At 41.3% G+C, this 11,034-nt stretch overlaps 1 non-coding gene across 1 annotated transcript; it reads right to left on the bottom strand.

The window, feature by feature from the left end:
• Positions 1 to 310: 310 nt before the first annotated feature.
• trnaa-ugc (transfer RNA alanine (anticodon UGC)) lies at positions 311 to 382 on the bottom strand. Its single transcript has one exon. It is a non-coding gene; the product is annotated as a tRNA-Ala (tRNA).
• Positions 383 to 11,034: the final 10,652 nt, after the last annotated feature.

The raw sequence follows: 11,034 nt of genomic DNA on the forward strand, positions 1-11,034 counted from the left end.
TAAAGACGAAGCTAAGTACAGAGGAACTCTCTCTGAAGTTCATTTTAAACTGATGAACATCTACACAAGATTAGCTACAGTCAGTCTTCAGTCAGAATTTAGTAAGAAAGGCTCACTATTTACTTTACTTTATTGTTATTATTTTATATTTCATAGTAACAAAGGAAAGGGATCAGGAGTTTACAAATCAGGGAATGAAGGAGTTTCATTTCCTTCCAATATTTGATGAGTGTCAAGCTCTTTGATCTGTACAATTCTTTCAGCTGCCTGCATGTGACTCAACACAGCAACAGTGGACAGTAAAAGCACATGGAGATGCCGGGGATTGAACCCGGGGCCTCATACATGCAAAGCATGCGCTCTACCACTGAGCTACATCCCCTGTATGTAGACCTGCCTCACTCATAACACGCCATCTCCATATGGATGCATTATTCAGTGGCAAGCAGCAGTTTATGCTTACTGTGCCTGTACTTAATTACCTGGAGAAAGACAGAACATATGGAGAGAAGACTGCAGTTTATTTAGAATCAGAATCACTTTATTGGATATATAAACATAGATATACATATATATATATATAAACAAACAAAAAACAATAACATTTGTAGACAATAGACAATAGTGCAATGGATGCTGAAATAGAAAACATATCTGTTACTAATATTAACTATACAGACTATGCTGCAAAAAGATAAATCACTCAACAACTAACAGAGTGGATATCTTTACAAGGATGCCATATTTTTCATTCAAAAGGACCACTTCTGCTGAAAAGTGATAAGTTTGCAGCTTTGGCATTTCGACTGTTTAGCTCGCAGCCATCAAGGATAAAATGACAGTTTACAAGATGACTTTACAGAGTTGTAAAATCTGGTCCCAAAGTATCACAAACTGCTGTGTCTAATAGGCCTTCAAACTCACATATTATTCAAACCGGACTTCCCAAATCAAATTTCACCATCGTGTATAAATATGCACACTAACACAGACCTCTGGCAAGTCAGAAAAAAACTAAAGGTTTAACACAAGCTGCCAACAAATCTTTCCCCACAAAATATTGCTCTTAATTATTCGTTAATTCAATTATTACTGTAACACATTCCTCCATCCGCTAACACCTGAAGGCATTTCATCCCACAAGTTAAACCTTTACTACAGGTGATGAAATACAGATGTGCTCTTCTTGTTGGTGCTATAATAAGAAATAAAAGATCTCAATGACACATAAGACCATTTATTTAGCATAAATCTTTCTTAGCCCCTAAATGTGCAGCCAAACTTCGGCATGCCACGACACCAACCAGATGATATATGGATCACAAACTGTATTTACCATCTAAATTGCTTCTCCACAATGCCAAGATGATGACAAAGATTAATCGGCTAAAGACCTAAATCTCCCCCCTCTTCAATATGGTGGCACATCTCAGGCCACACATTTCCAACTTAAAGGCAGCATTTGTATTCCTGAGGAGCATCTTCTCTCGCCTGCTTTATGATATTACCGCCAGGAGACTGCAAGCAGGGGCCTCGTCTCCATGTGTGGGCTCCAATTCAACCATCATCCATTTCCCCCACTATCTTTTTATCATTACGCAGTCTAATAAATGTGCTGTGTGCTCTGTGATGCTGCATCATACATCAGACAAAGTGACCTGGGTCAGTGCATCGCCAACCACCAAGGTTACCCTCTCTTCCTCTCACTTTCACCTGCTGTTACCAAGAGAGGGAGAATATTTTTCATCTTCTGTCAGTTGGAAATATTCTCTGACAAAGTAATAACCTCTTCCATGTCCCCTTTGAATGTCTAACAATGTGTCTTCTAAAGGAAACGACAAAGGTGTACAAGCCACAGGGGTTGCATCGTGGTTGTTTTGATCCGGCAGGTCGCCATTGACAAGTGCACTTCAATGGAAGCAGCAGGTTGTTCTTCCCACTGCGGCTGCTTTATGCCAGGTTATGAGAGGATTCTTTAGCTGCCCACATCAAACACAACAGCATAATATCACAATGTCACGGTGCTTGAATGTGTGTGAATGCGAAGGCATCCGCGTTGAGGTGCGCTGTGCAACCTGCATGTTCTACAGATGGAGGTTTAAAGAACTCTCAAACTGGAGGCCAGCCAGTACATTTTGGTTTACCATAGCGCCTTGGCAGAACACACACACACACAAATACACAGTTGGTCACTTCAGTGTGTGATTTTTCAACACATGCGATCTAGACTTGGCAGTGCATGTCCGACTGTCTCCCAGCGATCACTCATCTGAGGCGAGAAAATCAGCAGTGGCCCCAGAAACTCAACGTGCTGATTGGAGCCAGATTGGAACAAGGCCTCCAAATCAAAGGGACATGCTCGGCTACATTGTTGAGTCGAAGCAAGCCTATTTCAGCCCCGGATTAACTATCCCAGACAGTGGCCGCAATGAAAGACCTCCCTATCTCTGTCTTAAAAAAAAAAGGGGCAAGAGAGTTACATGACAGTCCAGCACATAGGGCCCCCCCCCCCCAAACACCCCACCAGCAGCATTCCTAGTGCTTACAATGGCACCACAGAGGAAGAGCAACAAGCAGCAAAGACTGCTTGATGTATGGGCGTTTTGAGATATGTGCACTTTCTCTTTTTAATCTGCCGGACATTCTGCTGGTGATGGGAATGAATAGCTCGTATGTGTGTGTGAGTTTGTCCGTGTGTTAAAAGGTGGGGGTGCATCACTCCCATGGGAAAATGGAATGACTGTGCCACTAATAGAGAATCATTATAAACAACTTTAGCAGATCAAAAAAAAGATGTATTCATTGAAGTCCAAGGAAGCAAAGGATGACCAATACATCAGTGGACCTTTCAACAACTGTCCTCTGTGCTCTCTCTGTCTCTCTGAGCCATGCAATGATGTCTCCCACAACCTTATAAATGTCCAAACCTGGGTTTAACAGTGTGCTTGTTAACTTTTATAGGTGTGTGTAAGATCACGTCCAATAAATTACAATAAACTGAGTTTGCATCAGGTGCACGGAGCCTTACATGGAGAGATGGCATCCATTTGATTTTTCCGAGAAGGCGATGTTTATGGAAGCTGGGCAAGTGAAGGTCGAGCCTTTAATGTGACTCGGACACAAAAGACCAATAAAACATACCACATATACTAAAGAAAACAAACTCATAAATATGAGCTGAGATACAAAGTGAAGATACAGATTATCCAAAATCTGTAGTGAAAAAAAAAGGTAGTTAAAAGTCAAATTACCTTGTTATTAAATTCAAACTGGAATTTAAATTCTCCTCACGTTTTCAGTAAGGAAATATAAACTAAGATGGTGCTGCAGTGCATATCTTTAAAAAGTGGATTGTTTTTGGACATAATTCTTGTTGGACGTTTTCCATGGCAACTGTTGACAAGCAATTACGAGCCCACATTGCTAGCAGACACATTAACTTCCATGGTGCACTACTGACGGGAGAACATTATACTGTATAGCCAACAAACATTGATACAATACAGTTTCCCCCTTTTTTTTTTACAAAGCCCACGTAGTGTTTGTTATGTAACGTGTGGCAAATGACCAGATAGTCCAAGGTAGTTTTTTGACCTCAGCACCCTGAGATTCAAACCCACGGTTCACAGACCAATGTATAACATGCTCAAGTCACAGCTGGGACAACGCAAGCTATAAATCTGGGCCCCCAGCTGGTGTTACCATTGCAATTTCCTTAACATTACTACTTTTATTGCACACCCACACAGATTGCACTAAAATACCACTACTGACAAAAAGTCAGAACCAAAAATTCACTACCCTTAGAGAGCACTAATGTAGCAATATCACAGCAGAAAAATAAATAAAATCTAAATTCTGGTAATTCAGTTTTTTTTTGGACCAAAGAAGAACACCAGTCAAAACAGACACAAGGGAGTTTTACTTTAATTGACGGCCATTTTTCATTGTCCCCGGGACTCAAGTCTATCTTTGTCATGATCATGGTGTAAAATCCCTGCTATTCGTCATTATTGCACAACGGTATTTGTGTGCGTTCCCATGTTGAATGGAAAAGTGCAAAGATCTGTGATAAATTCCATCCTGTCAAGTGTTGATTTACAGGTCAGGTCTGTGCATCTGTGGGTGAATTTTGTGCATGAGCGCATGTGCTGGCATGTTAAGTGTGTGAAAATGCCTGTGGTCATTTTTCATCTCTTAGATTAGTTTGTGTGTGTATATGTGTTAGTTACAGCGTGCATGTATATGCATGCGGGAGGGTGAGAATATTTCCTCTTGGCCCTTGCCAAGCCAGTATCTATTTCTCCACTCGTTACGTTTAATCTTTGATTACCATGCGGCAGTTTCCCAAAATCCTCTAACGGTTGAGTGATTTAGTGTTATTATTTTCCTGCTGCGTCCTGTCCGAGCGCAGGGCTAACTGGCACCAAGAACTGTTAATTGCTTAATTATGGAGATAAGAAAATGGTCAGGAACAGAATTGGCAATGATTAATGCAAAGTCTGAGAAGACTTTTTTTTTTCTCTCTCTGCCTCATTGGAATTCACTTTCAGATCGTCTATATAAACACACAAACACATCCACATATTTTAACTTGTTGTTTTAACCTCAGATCTCTATCTCTGCTTTCAGTGTACATCTCTTTTTGTCTTTTGTCTCTGCCCATTAACATTCAATTGAATGTGGAGGGGGGTGCGGGGAGGGTACATGAATAGCAACCGTAGATTCATCATGTTTTTTTTCTCCCTTTCTCTTCCCTCATGAATTATGGAGCGCCTCCACCGGTACATTTAGTCGAGCCGCTAGTAAATTAAATGCAGTGTGTCGCCATGCCACACAGGAGCAAACAGGCCAAGCTGGGATATATTGGCTTGCGCTGTTGTGGCCAAAACATTTATGTACCCCCCAGTGTTTCCAGGCACCACAACCTCTCAGAAAAGCTACAAGCAGGCATTTGTAGTTAAAAATGTATTTTTTTCCCCCCCTTTTATGCTAACATTGCTCAAGAAAGCAGCCCAGATATTAAAACTATCAACAGCCAAGTGAGTCTATCCAACATGACGGATCATCCAGTAATGTAGAAATGATGTAAGCATGATAATAGTGGAGTTATTCAACACAGGCCATGCTGTAATGTAAAGTATTTGACCTGAAGGCAAAAGAGAAGTTATGACTGACTTTTAAATGGTACGTTTCAGACATGATATCCACCTCGGCTTGTGGTGAACAGACTTCACACTGCTCCATATTTCTCTCCTGAAACAGGCATGAATGGAGGTGCTGGCCCCCTTCTTGCCCCCTGATTTATAGTGCTATGGTAGTAAAATGGCAGACTAGGATAACATGGGTGGTAATAAATGACTATAAGACAGCGACTAGCAGCTGTTAATGCTGCAGCCATTAGACTGAAAAATGAAGGGCACCAGTGATTTCGTCAGATTTATACATTTTATCTATGCCATGCATTAGTGCATGTCATGGTAAAGTGGCAATCCATATATGAGCATTAATCGTCTGCTGTGCGATTTGGCTGCAGCGAAAATATTCTGCAGGAATTTTTAAAGAACCTAGGACTATATTTATCAAGCAGCTACAAATCACTCCAAGGAATCTGTGAAAAGTTCAACTAGGACTAAAATCTGTCCAACCTCAGAGCAGGACTGGAGAGTTATTCAGGAAGTTTCCTACACTGACTTCCAGCAAGGAGACGAAATACTCCCAGTGGGTGTTGGACAGTACTTTGTAATGCATCATCGTAATGTGAGTACTTTTATCAGTTCAGAGTGGTGTACCGTTAAGAAATTACAGTTTAAAATACTTACTGACAATCTTCACATATTCGCTGTCTTACCAGGAGTTTGATGGATGGCTGATATCAGTTTGGCCTCTCTGCATTCAGGGAATAGACCCGTCCCATACATGTTAGCCTGGAGCATGGGCTGGGGGTGAGAGGGCCGTTAGTAAGAGAAATGCAACTCAGTTTTATATTTATATGTTGCGTGAGCCCTGCAGCTTTACTGTGAGCACAGGACAAGTAACATACAGAAAATATGTGTATGTGTGTGGAGGATATGGAGTGGTTTAAGAGCACCTTTGATAGATCCTTGTGCTGTTGAGTCATTCATTTTGTAATGTAATTTGTAGTTAGTAATTACCTACCAACGTTACCTCTCCCAACACTATTGGAACCACAAAGTATAATTAAGTAATTTAACAAATACAGATTAAGCAAGAATACAATGCTAAGATTAATAATAAGCATAAATCTCATAATGTTTACCAATTTACTATCTGCATAGTAGGCTGTAAGTGGTAAGAACCGGCTTAAAAAATCAATGTGTATACAGATATAAATAGTCGACAGGGCTGACTTTGATCATTTTAACTATCTAAATATGTTGGTTTTCAATGGGAACAAGAGTGCTGCATCTTGCATGCCCACACAGATGTGATGTTACAAACCGTCTGTGCACTGAGGAATTTTTTCTTCCACAGGAAATCCGCCCTCAACTCACCCTTAATTTATGTGCTCTATGCATGCAGGGGAAGCCATTTCTGTAATGTCACCCAGTCTTGGTAAGTAAGCGTCCTTGTTAAGGGAATGTCTTACTGGTCATTTGGTGTCCATGCTATTCCCTTTGCCCCTTTTCATCAGTGGCCTTGCACGGTGGTGGTGGTTTGGGAGAATAAAGAGACAGCACAGTGGCGTTAATGAAAAAAGGATAGGACATGTAGGTTTGCTTTACATGGCCAAGGACAATTAGCGGCTTCATTGAGCATGGCCAAAACAAATACCTTCCAGTCACCTCCCTCCTTCCTCATTTCCAGATGACTGGGCCCAAATTCTTATTCAGCGTCGCAGAGGACACCAAGGACCAATAGCTCTAGTAAGGGATGGGAAGAGCTGTAATTATGAAGGGATTGTCTCAAGTTCAATTGGCTTTGTACACACCATTTCATGCTAAACGGACATCCGCGGTGAATTACAAGAAGCCTTTTAACGACACAGCGAGGAGAAAAATCACAGCTTCCCGATGTTAAGTTGGACTCATAATTGAGTTGTGACATCCAAACTGCAGTGGAGTGCGGCAAGAGTCGTCATTTCCACACTTTGTAAAAGGCGGTGTGTTTGTCTGAGAGCATCTGCATTTATATCTGAACAGCAACCGAAGAATCAGAGACGCTTTGATGTTTGGAAAACAAAGTCTCCACCAATATCTTTAATGATGAATGAAAACAGTGTTCTCTTTCAAACAGGCTTTTCATGGGGCAGATATGGCGGAGTCAGACAATCTTTATGCATTGATTAAAGGCTGTCGATGACGGTGAAATAGGCTGGATAACATTTGTAAAAAGGGTCTTTGAGAGATGACTATGAAAGCAGATGTTGGCCTTTCATCTCTGCATCTGCGTGGACCCATTACTGGGTTTTTGTGAAAAATAATGACTGTGCCTTCCAGTATGATGAGCACTTTTTAAGTGGACCTCATTCTTCATGACCTATATCCATTGTCTTACCCTGTCAGCAGCGGGAATAGCACAGCCATTCATGTCCCATACCAAATACAGAGTCAGGGATATTTTTTGCCATAAAGCACACACGCCACTTCAGACTTGATAGTGAATATGTGCCTCCTATGAATTGTTGGATTTGCATGAATATTTATGGAATCATAGTGGGAGTTACAGCATGTGAGGTAATTACATTACAGATAGAGAGAATGGATGTGAGTCATAGCATATTTTACAATCTCATGTACAAATTGGCCATTGTAGTAGAGATATAAAAAGCCTTCTTGAATTAATGGCTTCCAAATGAGCTTGGTAAGCAAAGTAAAGGATTTACTTTGAACCAACTGAACCATCTATGGTGCTGTATTTCAGTTTTTCAGCCACATTCCACTTTGTTTTTGTGTACAGGAAAAAGTACATTCCAGTGCTGCATTCTCATATAATACCATCCTTTGTGCAGTTTGACAGGATAATGTTGCATTTGTGTGGATCACTGGTGATGATACTCATACGAGAGGGAAATCATCGCTGCAAACTTCCCTCTAATGCGCCCATTACTTTATAATGACGCCAAGTGTTCAATTTCACAGTGGTGGCATGAATTTGTAATTACCACATATAGATTTCCCAGTGTTTCCTGATTGCAGGAGAAACATACTGTACTCACTACCGCCCCGGGTCCAATAACCAGATGTGGAATAGTCTCCAGCTTGCCAGCAGCACCCCTCCCCGATGAGCTTCAGTCGGCTCCGATGGGAAGTGTTTTCCAGTTAGCTATCTTGCAGCGATCAATACTCCACCTCCTCCCATAATGTTCACAGAAACCCAAACTTCTAATGAGGGACTTTTGTAGCCATGTTCCCCAAGCCCCGTAATGCATGCGGTCAATATGAGAGAGGATCTGCTGGATGAACTCGAGAGGCAAGAGAGACAGAGAAAGAGGACGGCAGTGTTCAATAATAAGCACTAACAGTCTGGCAGCAGGCTGGACCTGACCCAGATACAGTTTACCTCAAACTGTCTGACTACACTATCTCTGATTTTTCATCTTGCTTGATAAAGGGCTCCGGTTTTCTTAATTCACGCTGAGGGATGAAGCACATTATGCCGGGCCCCAGTTTGTCAAATCCAGATTCGATTTTTGAAAAGGTTAATGGCTATGCTTGCAAAAATTCAAGGCAAAATGTTTAGGATGGGGCCTTTCTGATCACAAATGGGCTAATATTTGTAGTCCAGGTTTGGATGTTTCCTGATGACCTTTGTCAGGAAAGAGCTGATTAAACAGAAGGCAAATTCGATGCCATAGGCAGACAATGCAGTTTTCAAAAGATGAAGGCCAACTACATAACTCTTGTTACTGCAAAAACTTTCTCCTGCATGTCTGATGCTGTGAGCTGAGCGACAGATTTCAGGTCACATCAGTCAAATCTAAAAGAAAATGGCAGCAAAGTACATTACTCCATGGTGATCAAATACATACAGAGGCTATTTACCCTCTGTAAACAGACTGAGAGGTTAAAATTCAACTTTACTAATCTGTATTCCCACAATGTGGGTCAGAACATCCAGTGTGAATACTTATCTCTTAATACATGCTTTCTGTAGCTCATGGCAAATTCTCCATTAAGGATAAAGTAGAATAAAGGCACAGTTGTTACTAGCTGCATCTCTAGTCTGTTGTCAAGAAAGTTGGCCGATTAATGAGAGCAAAAATGCACGCTGTCATCACCTAATAGAGATTAACTCAGTGCACCTCAAAGAGTGTCCTTTTCCACAGAATAAATGAGGAATTAACAGCTCCTTCAGACAAGGTTCCCCATCGTTGTAAATGTTAAGCTGAGTTTAATGCAACCAGGTTGATACATTTTGCAGGTCTTAGCGTATTAAAAAGAGATTTAAATGAGCTTTGTTGATCAAACTGCTGGAAGCCTTTGTTCTCCAGCCCATGATTTATTCAGAGACACCGCGCTCGGACCGTCACTATTTTCTCTCTGTCGTGTTACGGGCGTGCGTTCGTCGGCGGGGTTCATTTGTGTTGAGAAATGCCATCTGGCTCAGGCAGCAAAAGCTCTGTCAGAAAGAGAAGAGAGGGAGGGGGTGGCCACAGGGGAGAAATAATATGTGTGTGTAGGTGCAGCGTCTATCTATTGACCTCAGAGGGCTGCAAATGGACCACAGACAAATTGGAATGTTTCGAAATAATTGGTCACCTCTTCGAAGTGTGAACAATATCCAAGAAAATATGCTCAGTGCTTTGAAATTGACTAGCAGGGTCAGAATGTAGCTTAATGCTTCAGATATAGTTCAATAGGATGCTACTTTTACACAATGTACAACAACAGAATACCATTTGTGTCGGAAAGTTAACTGGATGTTATACACAGTGTCAAGATTCATACACAAAATAATTGTCTAGATAGCTGAATAAGGTGGAAAGTGAGGCTATTGAAGCAGCCGCTGTAATAGTCTGTGCTACAATTCAAGCTCTCCAAAAACTCAGATGTGACACTCATACAGTACATCACTCTCCTGTCGGTCTTCAATGCAATAGATGATGTAAGGTAGCTCCTTTTTCTTCCCGTCTCTGTTATTACTCTTTGCCTGGCTGCCTGCCAATGGTTCGTGTAAACCACAGTTGTCCTTGCTGATGTACTTTGCTATTTGGTGTACAAACAAAAGTGACAAATCCCCTCAAGTCCAAAAAGGGCCATTATCTACTGCTTCTTATGCGGCGCAGCATCCGTCTTTTTACGACCGCATTATGTGTACTCACATGAAACATGTTTGACTGAGGAATGATGAATGGCATTCGATACGAAATAGATGTGCCGAAATGTGGCAAGGACAAACAATACAGCGCTGGCTGGTATTGAGAATTTGAATCATTAATGTCGGGCTATGTTCATGCAGCATTACGATCAATCACATGTCCTCTGGGAGTCATTGATTATAAAAACAAGATTATTGGTATCGGAACAACAATGTACACTATATTACGCCTAAATACAGAAGCTATACTGTGACTGCAGAAAAAACTGGAGTTGCGTAAGTTAACTTCACTGTTCATAACGTGGTTCATGTGTTGAAACTGTGAGGTGGATGCTGATTTGTAAAGACCACAGAGAGGCAATACTTTTGGTTGACAGGAGTAAACATGTCTACATCAAAATGAACTCTGACAGTTGCTTACATTTCCATCTGTAAACAAAGAGAATAAATCATGTGGCTATTGACTGGTTAATTGCTTTTCAGCTAACTTTCATTCAGGGGGATTTGGACTACAGAGAGCTAAATACCACGTCCTCAGGTCACATTGCTATATTTGGAAATACATGTTCCTTTCCGAGACCAAGTCAGGCATATGAGAACATCATCTTTCCCTTCGACCACCCCTCCTGTTTTCAGCTTCCTTTCCTCCTGAGTGATACCGTGTCTTCTGCCTCTCTGCACAGGTTAACGGAAAGTTGAGAAGGAGTTCAATCAATGCTCCAAATTACCAGACGAAAGACGATGGAGCGGCCC

The sequence above is a fragment of the Dicentrarchus labrax genome, unplaced genomic scaffold (assembly GCF_905237075.1).
Source record: "Dicentrarchus labrax unplaced genomic scaffold, dlabrax2021, whole genome shotgun sequence".
Lineage (NCBI taxonomy): Eukaryota > Metazoa > Chordata > Actinopteri > Moronidae > Dicentrarchus > Dicentrarchus labrax.